This window comes from Bos grunniens, chromosome 1 (genome assembly GCF_055505025.1).
Source record: "Bos grunniens cultivar Pamir isolate PY7600 chromosome 1, Bosgru_T2T1.0, whole genome shotgun sequence".
NCBI classification, from domain to species: Eukaryota; Metazoa; Chordata; class Mammalia; order Artiodactyla; family Bovidae; genus Bos; species Bos grunniens.
Window position 1 is genome coordinate 72,755,586 of NC_141165.1, and position 19,041 is coordinate 72,774,626.

At 38.4% G+C, this 19,041-nt stretch overlaps 1 long non-coding RNA gene across 3 annotated transcripts in view; it reads right to left on the bottom strand.

The window, feature by feature from the left end:
- The window catches only part of LOC147379607 (uncharacterized), a 29,490-nt gene extending 13,634 nt beyond the window's left edge, over positions 1–15,856 (bottom strand). Inside the window, exons 1-2 of one of the 3 annotated variants that reach the window (XR_015133783.1) lie at positions 15,713–15,856; positions 13,832–14,079 (exon numbers count right to left, since the gene is read on the bottom strand). This is a non-coding gene — a long non-coding RNA (uncharacterized LOC147379607). Of the gene's footprint in view, positions 1–2,866; positions 3,085–8,214; positions 8,499–13,831; positions 14,080–15,712 lie in introns of those variants that run through there. The other 2 variants (XR_015133786.1, XR_015133790.1) reach the window with 2 other exon arrangements.
- Positions 15,857–19,041: the final 3,185 nt, after the last annotated feature.

Consider the following 19,041-nt stretch of genomic DNA (forward strand, 5'->3'; position numbering starts at 1 on the left):
TTAGGATAACTTGTATTTCTTAAGTTCTAAAAGGAAAGAAATCCAACTAACAAGCACAACACTTTCCTAATCCCACACTTTTTAACTTTGAGTCTCACTAAATGCAACTGCTTCTCCTGCCATCTATTGATTATTTATTCATCTTATTTATTCACTTTCCAGGCCAGTACACTTTCAATCTGCAAATGAACTTTGCTTCATAAACCTAAAAATGGACAAAAGAGATACACAAAATATTTAAATCTTTATATTGCCAGATTTAATTTAGAATGCATGTTGATTTCAAGTCGAAACTAATGATCTTTGGGCTTAAAAGTATAATTTGGGGGCAAGATTGTTTTAGCCAGATAGAAGAGCAGCCAGGACTAGACACATGGAAGCAAGCAACAGATCTCAGAGTTTTCGTGAATTCTGGCTAGAATAGAGCCATGTCTCTGCTCATGTTTATTTTTACTGATACTATGTATGAATGCAAGAAGAAAGCATTCCCTCAAGAACTCTGTCACGTGATTACTTATAGAATACTAGCTAAAAATCCATCACTCTCTCTGCCACTAAAGAAAACACATCAGAATTTAATATGTGAATAAACTAAAATACAGTCAAATTACCTTTTAATTGTTCATTCATTCATTCAAAAATACATATGGAGTACCTATTACCTGCCAGGTATGGTTCTGGGGGCTACAGATATATGGATGAGAAGATATACAAGTTCTCTGCTCTCATGAAGCTTATGTTCACATAGTTTTGTCCCTTCTTTGTTAAAAATTAATTAATTGGATATAGTGCACCACTGATATACTCATTCTGTTCTAAGGACTACATATAGAACAAACAGAAGGAGAACCAGAGGTAATGAAGGGATATAACTCAATCCTCAACAAATCCTCAATATCCACTACACGGGGAAGACTGGCCAGGATGGTACCTGTGCCATTCCCTTCAGCACTGGGATCATCACAGTAATACAGCTCTATGATAACTCTAGAAACCTGCATTAACCATGAATGGTTAATGGAGACCTGTGGCTCTTAGTAGAAGCTGTCATATCATTGTAGAAGAATATTTCACAGTAGGTTTTTGTTAGATTGGTAATTTTAAAAAGCAGTTTATAAAATGCATGTAGTACAATACAATTTTTTAGGAGAAAGAGTAACTATGCAGGAAAAGGTGGCTAGAATATATAGCAACATGTTGGCCATCGACAGCTCTGGTTAGGATCATGTGTACTCTATGCGTGTGGATGCACGCAAATGTACATGTGCTGCTGCTTTTCAATGCTTTCTAAACGTTCTACAATGAAAGAGTTTAGTAAGTTCTATACACATGGAGAAAATTTTTACATCTCCTTCCCAAAACTAAGTCAAATATTACTACAATAGAAGGTAGGCTCTAGTGACAGAGAAGCCAGCCTGCTGTCCAGGTGGCCTCCTTTCACACCTTATGAGGTGATGCTGTTTGGCCTTGCACACACTTGGAATAAAGCTCTGAAGTTTTTCTGGTCAAATTTCATTTGGGTCTACTGGCCAACAAAAAAATCTAGTGACCATAATTTTTTTAAACCCTGCTATTAGGTGCAGGACAAGAGTAGTATTTTATCACCTACGAATAGTCAGTAATTTTTACAATGGAACTTATTCTACTGAAATAAATTTCACATTCTTTACAATGTCATCAATAGAAACATCATAATGGTATCAAGCAAAAAACATTGCAACAAATACCTTTTTTAAAGGTAAGGGAAAAGATGTCTAAGTTAACCAAGGTGTTATCCTCACTTTAGGTAGGTAGATGGATAGACAGGTAGGTAGGTAGGTAGATTTGTTGTTGTTGTTTAGTCACTAAGTCATCTCTGACTCTTTTGCAACCCCATGGACTGTAGCCTACCAGGCTCCTGACCATGGGATTTCCCAGTCAAGACTGAGTTGCCATTTCCTTTTCCAGGGGATCTTCCTGACCGAGGGATTGAACCCACATCTCCTGCACTGGCAGGCAAATTCTTTATTGCTGAGCCACCAGGGAAGCCCTGATAGATAGATATTAAAAGATAGACAGACAGATAGATATAAAAAGCTTGCTATTTTTATGTGTGTGGCCTGTTAAAAGCAATGACATGGCATACCTTTTTTCATCTTAATTTGTCTCTTCCAAACTGAATCATTCCCCTAACCAGCCCCCCCTAAACCCCTCCCCCGTCCCTAGGAGAAAGTACAAGGCCATTCACCAGTAGAGAGAAATAAATGTGTAAACTCAGAGAATCATCTTGTCACAAATTGGCAAATACAGTTAATAGTTAATTATCTGCAAAGACTTCAATCTTGTCACTTTTCAATTTTCTGGTTAGTATTTAAAAAAAGGAATCAACTCCTATTAGTAAAATAATTTTTTAGGTCTCTGTAGAGTTGATTCTCTAGAAAGCTCTTAGAAAAGCTTGCTTTTGTTTTATACTATTTTCTTTTAAAGTAATATAATTCCCTTACTCCTAAATGAGAGCAAGAGCACGTGCATGCCCAACCCATCTCCTAACCAGGAAAATATTTTTTAAAAGATAACTAATTTTTTTAAGCACAGATCTAGGTGCTCTGAGTTTCTGCTGCCACTCATCTGCGCTGAATGATAAAAAGAAAGCATAAACCCCCCAGACAGAAAGTTGTATTTGAGAGTTAGTGTGAGCTTTGCTTCATCCATGTGAATGGTCTCAGGATAGTAATAGAATCAGAGAAGATGGTATGTATAGCTAACAGAGTCAAAATTATAACTCTACATGTAGACAGTTCAAACTAACTACTGGTTCCATTTAGAAAAGAATCTCCTCCCGAGATAAGAGGGGTTGAGTTCATCTCGCTGCTACTCACTCCCTTACCTTTGAGCTTCTGGGGGCCAGAAACGCTAACCTTAATTAATGGATGATCCACTAGACCCCAGGCAAGAGCTTGGGTCCCAGGCCCGGGTCTCCTCCTGAGCCTCACCCGGGAGTAACGAGCAAGCGGCCTTCATTACTGGCAGCTGAGGGGAAGGGTCACTGGGAATGGATTTGCAGGGCCCTCATTGAGCGATCACTCCATGCTGAGAGGAGCTGGCCGTGCTCTCGGACACCTGGTCATTAACATTGCTAATTAGCAGCCATTAATCAGGGCGCTTGCTTTTTTTTGTTGTTGTTGCATGTCACCGGCTCAGAGGAACCAAGTGAATAAGAAGATTGTTTCATTACCTCCACAAGAGGTGGAATGAAAGCAGTTCCCATCAGCTCAAGATGAGATGGATTAAGGGAAAGGTTAGACAACAGTTTGAGATGAGCTGGGGGGGTAGGGGTGGTGAGGGGGGGTGCGAGACCTGAGTTGTCTGCTCAGGGAAAATCAGTCACCTATAATTAATGAAATCTTCTGCAACCTAATTCTAATCACCGTGTGAGCGTTCCTCCAACAACCAAATTTTTGAACTTTAAGAGTTTTATTCTCTTCTGTTAGTATAGGGAATTATCTTTAAGTCATTTTAATTCCATTTGGATCTCAGTAAGTTTGATGTTTCTGCCTTCCCATTCTCAAGTCATTTTTTCCTTCTAAAAGATTATGACATAATTTAAAATTTTAAGTAGTTAAAACTAAAGCACTTTTAGACTATCTTCATTATCTTACCCAAATGGATACATTCCAACCAGGAGTCATAGGGTAATCAGAAAATAATAATTCTAGAGCTTTTAGAATGCAAATAATAAAAATAAGTTGTTTACTTTTACTCCTAAGTACCCTAAAAAGCAAGAGGGAATGAAAAGACTCTATACTGACTTGTATATAATGACACTGAGGAGAATAACACATCATTGAAAAGAGCTAAAGATTGTATGTGCCTGAGTGTGTGTGTGTGTGTGTGTGTAAATTGTTTTCTGTTTTTGTTAATTCAAATGCAATGTGACGAACATGCTTTAATGCAGTATTTTCTCTTCTGGAATGTGGGGTATCGTACGTGTATAGCACATTATCTTAATTTCTAAAAAATGAAAACCTTGGTAACAGGTTGTATGTCCCACTGTTGTAAGTTATCATAATCATTTTTTATTTAGGAAAAAAATATTGTGAGACTACATATTTAATTAGCAGTTAGTTAGCTACTATGAATTCATAATTTATTATGTTCTCATTGGAGAGCTGAGAAGCAGATGTCCTCGACTTACAGAAGTTCTCTTTATTAAACAGTGAGTATTCATCCAGTTTTTTGCTGTGTTTCTGCTCTGAGTCTCTCTGTGATGGTTTACAGAATGTGGTTTTCAGAAGCACTAAGTGACTACGAAGCAGAAATTGCCTAAGTATTTATTAGCACTGTGGCCTCATTTGGACATGTGTAATAAATATACATTCGCACATATAATATGTACCCCTGCACTTTCAAAACACAATTATTTATTTAATGTGTCCTACTTTTTCAACAATAAAAGGCGAAAACTGGTGGGTTTTTTTGGGGGGGGCTACTAATTTGCTCTGTTTATGAAGAACTATGAAGTTGTTGAGGGAAGGTAGCAAGTATGTAAAACTAATCTGAGGAGCATTTCAATTGGGTTGGAAATCCGTAATATGATTTCTAGGACTTCATGGGAAAGTTGAACGCTCAAGGGGAAATTACACAAAGGACAGCTGAGAAAAAGTTGCATTCTGGCACAGAATCATGCAAATGGGGCACATTCTTCAGTTTTCTCATGACGGATTGCCTCTGAAACCTCTGAGCCAAGCTGCAGCAATGCTAATGAGGGAGATGCATCAATGAACAGTGTCATCCCAGGGGCTTCCAAAAGGGACACGGTTGGGTGGGGGGGGGTGGGGGTTGTCGATGGGGAGGGGACCCAAGAGGGAGCTGGAGGAGGAAGAAGGAAGAAAGAAAGCAGAAAACGGGGTGGGCGGAGGGGGTTAGCAAAAGAAAAAGAAGGGAGAGCAGTTGAACTTTGAAGTATCTATGCTAAAACATTAAAAATCAAAACTTAGCAGGTAGAGCTGGAAGGTACAAAATGAAGAGCACTACAAGTATATCCCTTTAAGATTTGAGAGAGTTTAAGAAACAAACTAGGATACATAGAAAACTTTAAAAAATATCTGCCTGTTGGACTAAAACCAAAATTAAAGTTGGGAGCTAAAATGCTGTACCAGAGAATAGCTTGCGGTTTCTTTATTAGAGACTCTAGACTACAACAGAAAAGACTGGGGACCATCTATGCCAGAAAAAAAAAAAAAAAAAAGTAGCACTTTTAAGACTTAACTTCTTTGTGGTTGCAAAGTCCTCATTTGAATACTGAAGAAATTGTAAATGCATACATTTGTAGCTCATTTATCACAAATGAAAGACAGTTTGCTTGTCATTCCAATTGTTTTGAAAGATTTTTTTCTCTAAATGCATATACACAATTTTTTAAAGAATATTTCTTGTGAAGTTAACAAACGATTAATTTCATCTCAGAGATCTGTGAGCAGATTTCTCTTTCTTCAGTTGTTAAATTCATATATGCCGCTTGCTTCCATCCCCACCTAGTGAATGCAGAATTATTACTAATTTACCTTGCATTTTCCTTTCATTCTGGGCTTCCAGTGCACTATATTTCTCATGGAAATCAAATCAATAGCTATTTATTGAGCACTTATTATATTTAAGACTATTTAAATTATTTTTATAATAAACTTATTATATATATACATACATGCATATATATAAAATACATACATATATATATATATAATACTGTTAAGGTTCAGCCCTTTAAAGTGGTGTTAAGTTTCCAAACACAATGAATAACTCCCTTTATAATGACCCCACAATAAACACAGCCAATTTGGTATTGATGTCAATTATGTGTCACACTTTCAAAATTTCCCACTAAAATTTATTCAGTGCTGGGTTAAAATCTATTATATTTTCTCTTTCATTAATTTATTTTATTAGCATATGGTTTTAAAAATGTAAACATCTGACAGGCCCCTGTTTGCTAGCACTGTCATTTCAGTTCCTTTAGTTAAGTAAGTAAACAACTCAAATAGAAAAGAAATAACTGCAGTAAGTTTAAACTCTCTAATCAATGAGTATATAAGGAGCTATGCATCAATATAGATTGATGCTAAAATCATGTTCCTTTTATTCTTTTACTCAATTTCAACCAATAGCAACGGCAAGATTCAGAATTAAAGCTGAAAAAAAAAACCCTAACTCACTCTATTGTGTATTACAGTTCATATGGTATAGTTTCCAAGACCACCCACAGTTCTGAGACTGCTTAATGGAAGATTGTATCAGCTGCTGTACCTAATGACAACTAGATGAGCTAAGAATCAAGTGTTAGTATTCACAGTACTTGTGGGCATAAAACAGATTATTCACATCATTTCAAAGATAACCTTTGTAGCCAAATGCATTCATTCATGTAACGTATTTCTAACTAACCAAGAACAATTTCTATGAAATTAGCTTAAAAAATTAAATTTCTCAGAGAAAATTTTAAATCTATTGCATTATAGGATCTGTTAACATGTATTTAGACAATTTTAAATCATACATTAATGGAAAGAGCAAAGTGCTTCTGGCATCCCACACTGTCATTTAACAGCATAATTATGAACTATTAATTGGTAGTTCACTATTGTCCGTGACACACCTAAGAGATGGCAGAGTGTCTCAAAAAATTTTCCCTCTGAAAATCTAAAGGCAGAGAGAATACATTTGAACCGCAAGACATCTGGGAGTAAAGACTAAGATACTTGCTCCCTATCTTCTCTTCTAAAAAAGGATATTTCTTTGAAGTCTCCTGTTTTATGTATTAAATCTTGATGATTTTTACTCCATAATATGGCCATGTTCATTTTACTATAACAAGGATATAAATTGTGAACTATTTAGTTTGCTTGCTTGCTTTTAAGTCTTAGTGTAAAACTGATACTTCAGAAGATTAACCTACCCAAATACTGTTATCCAGGGTAAGATGGTACAGCAATCAGTAAGCCTTCCTTGGGGCTAGGGGACTCTGGTCTTAAGCCTACTGCAGACTCACTGTGTGGCTTTGAGCAAGTAAGCGCTTCAGTTGCTTCAGTCCTTTGTTCCTCTTGGGAAATGAGGAGGGTACTCCAGGTGTTGATCTTGAAACTCTTTCTACTTTGGGAAGGCTATAATAATTCTGGAATTGCAATTTGTTTTCTCAGTGGAGACTATGACTATGTAAAGATTAGTATACATTAATTCTGTGAATCTTTTCCAATGTAAGAATTTTAGAAGAGTGTGGCCTCTGTATGTAAAATATAAAAGGAAAAACCTACTTACTATTTGGACAAATTTACTTTGTCCAAATTTAAAACTGTAAAATATCAAAACTGGGGGGGGTGGGAAAGTACCCTGTTTGTTTTTCCCTTTGTTTTTGTTTGTTCAATAAGACCATGCTTAACTGAGAATGAGTAATCATTAACCCTTTACTAATCAAAGCTTTTTTCTTAAAGCATAATTCCAAAAGAAAGATGCAGAAAGAAACCAAAAAACCTTGTAACAAAATCTCCTTTCATTAAAAAATGTCAACATTTTGTACACAGCCATTCACTAGATTCAGTGCTTTAACACACTCGACATCCTTAACTATGGCATTTGGGTTTTGAACTCAGGCACCGGAATCAACCCTGGGTTGAAATCCTACCCCCACCGTTTAGTTCTGGCATTACTTATTCCCTCTCAGTGCTCTCATCTGTAAGATGAAGATAGTAATAATATGTCATGGAGTTTGTGGGGCAGGGATTAAATGAGATAATATATATCATGGGATATATATCAAAGGCTCAGCACAGTGTTCAGCCCAAAGTAAGTACTCCATTAATGTGATCATTTATTAATACTATTACCAGATAATTAGAATCAATGTTTCCCTTCACATAAGGCCTCTGTCAAGGTAAGCCAAGTATATGAAGCACACTAGAAACAAAAAAGTAATTCTAACTTAGCCAAATGGAGTCCAGGTTATCTTCCAAAAATATCTCCATCCATCAAAAACAGACTTTCATGCATGCTACCTACTCTTCTCCTCTGCTTACACCCACTCCCAAGCCACTATTATGGTGTCCAGGCAATACGAACGGTCTCTGCTGGGCTGATCTCTGTGTGCATTCAGAATCAGCTGCTATCGCTCTTGTAAGGTTACCTCCTATCCTAGGTGACAAATGAAACCCACCTTCAGGCCAGCCTAGCCCAGTACACCCTTACCTCTGTGCCACTGCTTATGTGCTCACTCCATCCCAGCACAACTTATTTCTTTCCAGGTTTCAATTTGTGCTTTCACTCCTTCAGTAGCTCCCTATTTCATTTAGCTTCAAGCCTGAATTTCATGTAACCTTCCAAACTCTTCTTTACTTCTTTAGTCTCAGTTTCCATTTCTGCCCTCCACCCAGTCTCTAGCTATGTTGAACTGCTGAAAGATCTCAAAACTGCCCCTATTCATCTTCATCTCCAAATCTTCACGGGTTTTCTTGTTTTTCTTATATACTCTTTCTCCCAGAACCTCTCCCTTCAGACTCCCCACAGCTAATTGTTATTTAGTCTTAAGGTTCTCAGCTTATGTGGAAGCCTTGCCTGACTGAGGAAAATTTGGATAGGGGCTGTTCATGTTTCTATGGCATTTCAGTCCTTACCTTATCATAATTTTTATCAAATATCATTGCAATGATATTGCAATGAAAGTCCTTAGAAAATACTTGTCAAAGAGATTTCTTTTATATACACCATAATACTTTATATAATCATCTGCAGTGTCCAGCTATAAGCTGTATTGATCGATTATAAAAATAATTTTAATGAATTGCATCAATGTTAGAAATTGTCATTAACTAGCCCAACCACTGAAGGGAGAGGACCATAATGAAACCCATCAACACTCATCTTCTCACCATACTGTTCTAGAGAATAAATAGTAACAGGGACAGTGCAGAGGTCCTTGCAGGTCTACTAAGCTTAGATTGAAGAAATATTTACTAGATTATTTATGCATCTTCAAAATTGTCCTTTGCATCCTAAAGGTGGAGAATGGAGTTGGGGAAGGGCAGAGTGTTGTGGGGAGATAGAACCATTAGGAATAACTGGGAAGACTTAAATATCTAAATCATAACTGGCTGTGTGGAAGAGTTTGAGACACAAACCCTCTAAAAAATATTTTGCTTATGACTAAGAAAAACTATGAGGTTTTCCAACCCTGTATCTCTGTAGAGTCTGGGTGGGTGTGTGAAGATGAGATAGGCAATTCTCTTCATTTATTTATTAAAGAAGTTTAAGAAGTATTTTTCTTTATAGCCTCAACTCTGATTTTTACCCACAGTTTTTATCCTGCCACACCATCTTGTATATCACATTCCAGTAAGGTAAAATCTCAGATACCTCAGCTATAATCACAAATATTTTTTTCTAGAACATCCATCTCACTTCATTTATGACATTATGCCCATTCTACTACGTCCAGACTTTTGATCCCATTTTGGCTTCCATTTTTGGCTCCCATTAAGAATTCTAAAACTTGATTTTTCCTAAGTTTCCCCCTTGATGTTCTTTTACAACTTTAGTTCCTTATGCTCAACGTTTCATTAATTCCACTAGTAGATTTAAATTCCTCTTAAAGAGTAGGTGTTCTTATCACTCTTTTACTAGAAATATGTATTTCATATACATCAAGAGTCAACTTAAATAATAGTCACCCTAGAATTAATTATCCATAATGGATTTCGGACCATCTGAGCCCTCAGTGACACAATGGGCTGGTATTTCCTGAAGTGGAGAACATGAGTCACGTGTGGGCATGCTGCTGGAGATGAACAGATGCAGGCAGTATACTGGCCTGACACTGAATACCAGTAGTCCACACAGTGAGTGGGACACTTATTCTCCGGTTGTTCTCTCTCAATCCTTCTGATCACAGTGAGAAGACGTAGTCCTACTTCTAATCTTGAACACTGTTCCTATAATCTGCAATACCTCTAACAAATGAACTTAACAGTTTTCATTTGTTACTTTAACAGCTATGTTTGTATGGTTTATCACATTTGTTTTCTATTTATAGTAGTGATATATTACAGTTTCCCTTGCAAGTAAACTACATTTAAAAGGTAAGTCCATCTAAAGAAAATATTATTTAAGTAATAGTACAAGTAGAGTGTGGCCATAATTTTAAAATGACAGCAGTTGCTGAATTTGGTAAATAATAAAAAATGAGCCAAAGTTGTAGATCAAAATATTTAAGCATCAGTAACAGTCTATATATTTTCTGACCCTCAGAATACCAGGTTTTCTTTAAATTGGAAATCAAAACATTTTTCATTAATTCTCTAAGCATTTCTTAAGAGAATTTAAAAAAATAAAATCTCCATATTTTCATTCCTGGCCCTTTCTTCCGCAAAACCATGAAACAATTGTTCCACAGACTACAGTGCTCACGGGTCAACCAAAAAAAAAAAAAAAAGAAAAAGGATCCTTTAGCCCCATAATTACCAAAGGAATAAGCCGAACCTTGAGAAAACAAGCTGGTGTTCAAGAAAATAATTTTCATTGCCAGCACCTAACTACTGGCTTCTTTCTTAGGAAGAGGATGAGGCCCACAGGCTAATAAAAGGCCCTATAGAATCACATAAAAGTTCCACATGTGCTCCTCCCTAAGTGGCCTCTAAGGGGGTGAGGCCTGAAGAGGGCAGGGGAACAGGGCTAGAGCAAGACAAAAAAAAAAAATCTTGCTTCTAGAGAAGCAGCTCATCTTACACATACACACACAAAAAAAAAACCTAATTAACATGACAGGTTCCTGTTTGCAGAGGAGCTTGTTATCAGTGAAAAACAACAACAACAACAACAATAACCGTAATAATAATAATAAGATGAGCCCCAGCAGTCGGGGTTTCTGCAATTACAGTGTGAATTGCATGAGAGGATTATATGAAGTGCTCTTGGCTTAGAGGGGAAAGTAAGAAGCTTCAGCTTGCGAGGCGCAAGCAGCTGCTTGGGGCCGTGCACCTGCCGGTTCCAAGGCTGTTTTCACCTCGAGAGGAAAACAGGCCCCTTCTCTTTTCTTTTCACGGGCCCCAATCCAAAAACCACCTCTAAAAAAGGGGTTGAAATGGGGAGGAAAAACGGAGAGAAAAGAAAGGAGGAAGAAAATAAAACTAAAAAAGTTCGTCCACAGCGGCAAGAGAGGCTCCCCCATTTAGTGAGAAAATCGCGGAACTGGAGAGCAGCGGGAAAGGTAGGGGTGGGAGCGAGGAGGGCGACAAGTGGGAGGGAATGACTTCATTTTAATGCAGCAACAGACAGCGCGCGATCCGATATTGGCAAAGTTTCAAGGAAAATGGGGAGGGGGTGCGCGAGGGGGCGGGAGGAGAAGAAAGGACTCTTTTACTGTTTCAGGCGGCTAAGTCTTCCCGAAGAGCATAAGCTCAGCTCGACACTCTGGGAATAGCAATGAGGCACACACAACAATCAAAACACACTATAAATCTGTTTGATGATTCAAACACATCATGCATCTGCACCCACAAAATAGGACTTCAATTAAATAACCTTGCAGATTTGAACAGGAAAGACGGGAGAGCGTGAGGATTTTTAATTAGTAACTCCCAAAACCAGCAGTTCTGCAAAAAGTAGGTGTTTGCCCCACACTTTCTTCTAAACTGAGCTGTAAGTGTGTGCTGCTAGAGAGCCCCGGACAGCTCCTCCCTGATATTGGCTCAAAGCTGTGTTTTCTTTCCTTAGCAAGAAGACTGGAGGAACTGGCTTCAAGGAGGCCTTTGCCAAAGGAGTGAAAGGAGCCTACATGAGGCTTTTTCATACACATTTACACAGATACATGCATAGCCACAGAACCTTTTCCAGGACTTCAGGAAAACTCCCACAAAACACACTAACAAAAAAAGTAATAGTTTTTCACTAATAGTAAAAAACACCAATAGAAAAAGAATAAACACTCATGACTCACATCAGGTTGTTGTATGAACTATAATTTCTGTTCCCCAGAATTTTTACTTACAGGATTTCTATTTCTATGATAGGGATAAATTACTCCCCTACCAAGCATTACTTGGTTTTTGGGTATATGATCTATCATATCTGTTTTTATCCACACTGTAGAATAACACAGTTAGCAGTGAATGATGTGCTTGAGTGCTCCAGAAAAGGGCTTTTCTTGTTATTAGAGAGACCCAGATTCACTTATTTCAGACTGACTTCCAAATAAGTTTGGCCTGGACTCTGCTTGCTTTAAGAAAATCAAAAGGAAATAATTCATATTGAAAAGTGGGAAAGCATTTGTGAGGCTCTCTTTTTGGAATCTTAAAAACACTTTTATCTTTTCTTGAAAATTTATTCTACCTGTTAACCTAAGCAGAGATTTGGAGGGATGGGAAGAAGTTTTTGAAAATTCCCAGACTATCCTCCCCACTCCCACAAAAGGGTCCAAATATATCCATTATCTGACAAAATATAAATAAAATCTATTTGAAATACAAGCATTTTTCTGAGCATAAATCTCTGAGATTAATATGAAGACTAGTAAAAGAAAGCCAAGTGTGCAAATTAATAAAACATGAAAACTAAATCATTCTTTAGGGTCTGAAAATGTAAATGAATCTCAGAAAGGAACACTAGAGTCCAAGAGTAGGAACATGAAGCTAAAAATGTCTCACCACATTTATATTTTCAAAGAGTGACTTGACCAGTTGGGGGAGGTTGAGCCATGGCAGCAGTTATACTGTTTAAAAAGCATCCAACTTTGGGTCAAAAACAGATACCTATCAGTCCCAGTGAAAACAATACCTCTTTTAAACTTTAGGTAAAATATGAATAAAGGATGGACAATTTTGTTCATCATGGAAGTGTGAATTACCTGTATGTAACCTGTAGAATCAGCAAAGTACAGAGACTCTACACACTACCCCCTGTCAGTTTCCCCTCAGTAAATGGGTAAAGCTTTGCCTCCCACTTAGAGTGAGGTGAGATTTGGGGTGAGTTCTTCCCTAGTAGAAATGAGGAAGCGACTGGGAGGCAAGAGTCCAATCCCAACTCAGTGTGGCCTTGAGGACATAATTTGCTCTCTCTGACCTCAGTCTTTTTATCTATGACACAAGAAAGCTGAATCATTAGTTAGTCTCAAAGATGTCATCTGATTCCAAACTCTTTTGATTTCATGGGTAGAACCAGAAAAGACTGATAGTACATTTTGCGCCAAGTAGTAGACAGTTAGCTAGGGTTAGTGTTAGTTGCTCAGTCGTGTCTGACTCTTAACAACCCCACAAGGTAGCTTGGCAGGGTCCTCTGTCCATGGGATTCTCCAGGCAAGAATACTGGAGTGGGTTGCTATTCCCTTCTCCAGAGGGTCTTCCTGACCCGGGGATCAAACCTAGGTCTCCTGCATTGCAGGCAGATTCTTTTCCATTTGAACTCCAGGGAAGTCCTAAGTAGTAGACAAGGAGATTTATGTTCCTCTTCCACTGCCAAGATTAAAATCCCCAAAGAGGTGAATCCCCAAAACTCACAACTTTGATGGAAGCTTTTCGATTAGGCTGAGAAACCTCAAAGGAGTCTAAAAGAATAAAAGGAAATTGCTTGTTATGAAGTCCCTGGAAGTTCTGAACATTCACCCATCTTTAAAGCCCCAGTATCTTCAAGGTTGATCATGTCAATCTGTGGTCAGAATCACAGTGGAAAATGGGTGAGAGCCAAGTTTTTGGACTGTTCATAACCCCCTCCTCCAGACTCAAACTCACACCCAATAGTGAGACACTGCTCTTAGTGGGAGTGTCTCCTATCAGGTGCTAGACAGCAAAACAATTAGAAAGCTACAGTGTTACCTTACCTCTCACCAAGCTAGATTCCATCCATCTCTCAAGCTTCTGTTTTCCTTCAAGAAGATTTTGCAGATCATTTCACATTAATCTTTCTCCTTTACAAATTGGTACCATAAACAGTACAGCATTCATCTGATATTAATTAAGCCTTGTGACATCTCATATTTTTATTTTAACTTTTAAAGCAGCACATCCTCAAAGATGATATTACTTCAGTGTTCCTCAAGTTGATTTTGTGGTCAGAATCTGGTACATGCTGGATAAAACAAAGCAAATTTTACAGCAAAATGTCTCAGGGCAATTAATTAATTAACCAATGTGCACTCTGACACTCCAAGTGACAACTGTCGATACAACATCACGTTGTCTTCCCAACCTTACTTTAAAAAAAGCCCTTATCAGAACCTTCCTACACTTTTGGTAGGAATGTAAACTGGTGCAACCACTATGGGAAACAGTATGGAGGTTTCTTAAAAAACTAAAACTAGAACTGCCATATAATCCAGCAATTTCACCCCTGGGCAAGTATTTGGAAAAGACGAAAACTCGAATTCAAAAAGATTCATGAGCCACAATGCTTATGTCAGCACTACTTACAGTAGCCAAGATATGGAAGCAACCTAAGTGACCATCAACAAGTGAATGGATAAAGAAGATGTGGTATTTTATATATATATATATATATACTGTTAGCCATAAAAAAGAATGAAATATCGCTACTGGTAGCAACATGGATGGACCTACAGATTATCATACTAAGTGAAGTAAGTCAGAGAAAGATAAATATCATGTGGCATCATTTATATGTGAAGTCCAAATAAATAATATAAATGAACTTATTTGCAAAGCAGAAACAGACTTCCAGACAAAGAAAACAAATTTATGGTTACCAAAAGGGAAGTTGAGGGTGAAAAATTAGGAGTATGAGATTAACAGAAACTAAAGACACTAAAATAATCAACATGGATTTACAGTATAGCACAGGGAACTAGAGTCGATATCTTGTAATAACCTATAATGAAGAAGAATCTGAAAAAGCATTATATATATATACCTGAAACTAACACAATATTGTACATCAACTATACTTGAAATTTTTAAAGTCTTTATCAGAAATATTTTCCAGTCTCTATAACAAGATTTCGTGTAGGAAGTTCACTTATTCATTTGATCATTAACGCCACAAATATTTACTGAGAATTCAAGTGGGCCTTAGGAAAAACTGCTGCCAATAAAGCTAGTGGAGGTGATGGAATTCCAGCAGAGTTATTTAAAATCCTAAAAGATGATGCTATTAAAGTGCTGGTCTCAGTATGTCAGCAAATTTGGAAAACCTAGCAGTGGCCACAAGACTAGAAAAGGTCAGTCTTCATCCCAGTTGTCAAGAACGGCAGTACGAAAGAATGTTCAAATCACCGGACAATTGCAGTCTTTTCCCATGTTAGTAAGTGTGCGCATAGTCTAAAGCTTATGCTCAAAATCATTCAAGCTAGGCTTCAGCAGTATTTGAGTCAAGAATTTCCAGATGTACAGACTGGGTTTAGAAAAGGCATAGGGAAGTGAGATCAAATTGCCAACATTCGCTGGATCATAGAGAAAGCAAGGGAATTCCAGAAAAACATCCACTTCTGTTTCATTGACTACACTAAAGCCTTTGACTGGGTGAATCATAACAAACTGTGGAAAACTCTTGAAGGGATGGGAATACCAGACCCCCTTACCTATCTCCTGAAAAACCTGCATGCAGGTCAAGAAGCAACAGTTAGAACCTTATATGGAACAACTGATTGAGAAAGGAGTTCAAAATTGAGAAAGGAGTACCACAAAGCTGTATATTGTCACCCTGTTCATTTAATTTATATGCAGAGCATGCGTACATGCTGACTCACTTTAGTCATGTCCAACTCTTTGACACCCTATGGACTGTAGCCGGCCAGGCTCCTCTGTCAATGGGATTCTCCAGGCAAGAGTACTGGAGTGGATTCCCATGTCCTCCTCCAGGGGATCTTCCTGACCGAGGGATTGAACCACTCTCTCCTGAGTCTCCTGCATTGCAGGTGGATTCTTTACCCACTGAGCCACCTGGGAAGCCCTATATGCAGAGCACATGATGCAAAATGCCAGGCTGAATGAGTACAAGCTGGAGTCAAGATTCTTGGGAGAAATATCAATAACCTCAGATATGCAGATGATACCACTCTAATGGCAGAAAGTGAAAAAGGACAAAGAGCCTCTTGATGAGGGTGAAAGAGGACAGTGAAAAAGCTGGCTTAAAACTCAATATTAAAAAACTAAGATTATGTCATCTAGCCTCATCACTTCATGGCAAACAGAAGGGGAAAAGGTGGAAGTAGTGACAGATTTCCACTTCTTGGGCTCTAAAATCACTGCAGATGTTGACTGCAGCCATGGAATTAGAAGAGGATTGCTTCTTAGAAGGAAAGCTTTGACAAACCTAGAAGGCATATTAAAATGCAAAGACATCACTTTGCTGACAAAGGTCCAGTAGTCAAGGCTATAGTCTTTCCACTAGTCATGTACAGATGTGAGAGTTGGAATGTAAAGAAGGGGAGCACCAAAGAATTAATGTTTTCGAACTGTGGTACTGGAAAAGACTCTTGAGAATCCCCTGGACAGCAAGGAGATCAATCCAGTCAGCCCTAAAAGAAATCAACCCTGAATATTCATTAGAAGGACTGATGCTGATGCTGAAGCTCCAATACTTTGGCCACCTGATGTGAAGAACTGACTCAGTGGAAAAGACCCTGATGTTGGGAAAGATTGAGGGCAGGAGGAGAAGGGGACGACAGAGGATGAGATCGTTTGATGGCATCACCAACTCATTGGACGTGGGTTTGGGCAAACTCTGAGAGATGGTGAGGGGCAGGGAGCCCTGGCGTGCTGCAGTCTATGGGGTCACAAAGAATTGGACACAACTTAGCAACAACCCACTTGGTAGGAGAAGAATGGTTAGGAAGTTAGAACCCTTTCTCCATGGGGTGACATCAGAAGTGAGGATGGGACAGTGCTATCAAATTACTGACATACATATAATGATTCACAATTTATAGTTTTTCTCATTTATTGTATATATATATATAAAACATTACATATATTTTTATATACATTTTCATGCCCCCTTGAGAACTGCCACATAGTAGCAGTATTTATTTCTGTATTTATTTCTGCTTTAATTTGTATCTTCTGAGAAAATACATTTCCTTTAGAGTTTTCCTGTACATTTTTCCTGTAAAATACTTCTAAACTCAGATGATAGTGAACGGCAAATTAAGTTTGGGCCTCCTCTATAAGTCTGTTTTACATATAAACTTTAGGGTAAAACTGATTAAGCAGTATCTATGAAATTCTCAAAGTGAGAACAGGTAATCTTTTTCAGATTAGTGATATTTAAACATTGGAAGCCCTGTGATCAGTACAAATAACATGAAGGAACTTTTTGTTTGTGGCTGGTGAAGATTTGAGCTTCCCAGTTGGCGCAGCTGGTAAAGAATCCTCCTGCCAATACAGGAGACCAAAGAGACATGGGTTCAGCCCCTGGGTTGGGAAGATCCCCTGGAGGAGAAAATGGCAACCCACTCCAGTATTCTTGCTTAGAAAATTCCATAGACAGAGGAGCTTAGCAGGCTATAGTCCAGGGGGTTGCAAAGAGTCAGACACAACTGAGCACACACATATACACACATCTAAAGATTTGAATTGGGATTCCATGGTAGAATAACTATGGAGAGACCTTGGGCCCTGGAAGGAAGCCAGCTTGACAAAGACAAGTAGTTTTGCCTGATGAAGGCCCTTAAAGAAGCTGCCACAGGGTTGAAGGCTCACTTTGTTGGCCAGTGGGTAGTCCTAATCTTTCAACCTACATGATAAGATAATTTACCACTTATTTTGAAAATAGACCATCCAAATCCATTTGATAAAAACCTGTGGTTTATTAGGATTCTAACAAATTTGAACCATTATCAGTTCCCACTCATATGAAAATATGATGGGTCACCTACATGGGACACACCTCTGATTGATCATTTAAAACAGAAATAAAATAGCCTACATTCTCCCTTTCTAGTATAATTTACGAGGAAGAATATAAGGTAGGTCTTTCCTGTCCCTACCAGCATAGGAAAGAAAGATCCTCTTTCACTCCCACTCTTTCCTATCTAGCTGTGTAGAGAAGGTTTCTTTGGATTTTAAAAACCAAGCATAGGAAACCTGGTGGCAGAAGGTGGTAGGAGGATGGAATGGTGGAAAAGAGGGCAGTGTGCAGGAAACAAAGCTGCTATGCATGTGACAGACTCTGGCAGTCACTCTCTAATGAAAACAGCGCTATAGTCAAACAGCCCAAGTCCTGGCCCAGCTCTACCTCTTACTAACTGTGATATTTTCCCTGTCTCCAAATTGAATAATAATGTCCTTCCAGTGTCATCCCAAGGGTGCTTAAGAGGCCCAAGTAAATTGATACAGGGGAGAGCACTGTGAAAAGCCTAAAACACCAAGAGCAGTATCCATGGTCTCTCTTCACTGTGTATGCTGTTTGGTCAAGAGCTGGGGCCCAGAGTCAGAGTTAGAATCCTACATCTGCCTCAGAGCAACTGTATGACCCTGGGCAAGATCCAGTCTCTGAGCCTCATGTTCTTCATCTATGAAGTGGAGAGTACTAACCCTCAAAGCATTGTGAGGATTTAATGAGATCGTACATGTCGCACCCTGACAGTGTCTGGAATAGAAGTCTCTTCAGCAAACACAGGCTCATATCATTAGTAAAGAGCTAATGCCTTGTGGATCACCTTATTGCTACAGTGTGGGAGAATGAGGCTCATCAGGTGTTGCTTGGCACCCCTATTAGATATAAAATTCATGTCACTTCCTCATTAGAGCCTTTCCTCACTCCCCCACCCTTGTGCAAGTTCATTAGTCTCTCTCCCACATCACCTATTTCAAATATTCTATTATGCCTTCTAGGCACCACTTTGTAATTTATTTTCTTGCATGTGTCCTCTATTAGTGGAGGAGGAAATGGCAACCCACTCCAGTATTCTTGACTGGAAAATCTCATGGAGAGGAATCTGGCAGGCTACAATCCACAGGGTCACAAAGTCAGACATGACAGAGTGACTGAGCACACATGTACATCCTCTGGTAGATTATAAGAATCTTGATGGCAGGACTCTGCCTTATTTATTTCAGCATCCCCTGGGCCTAA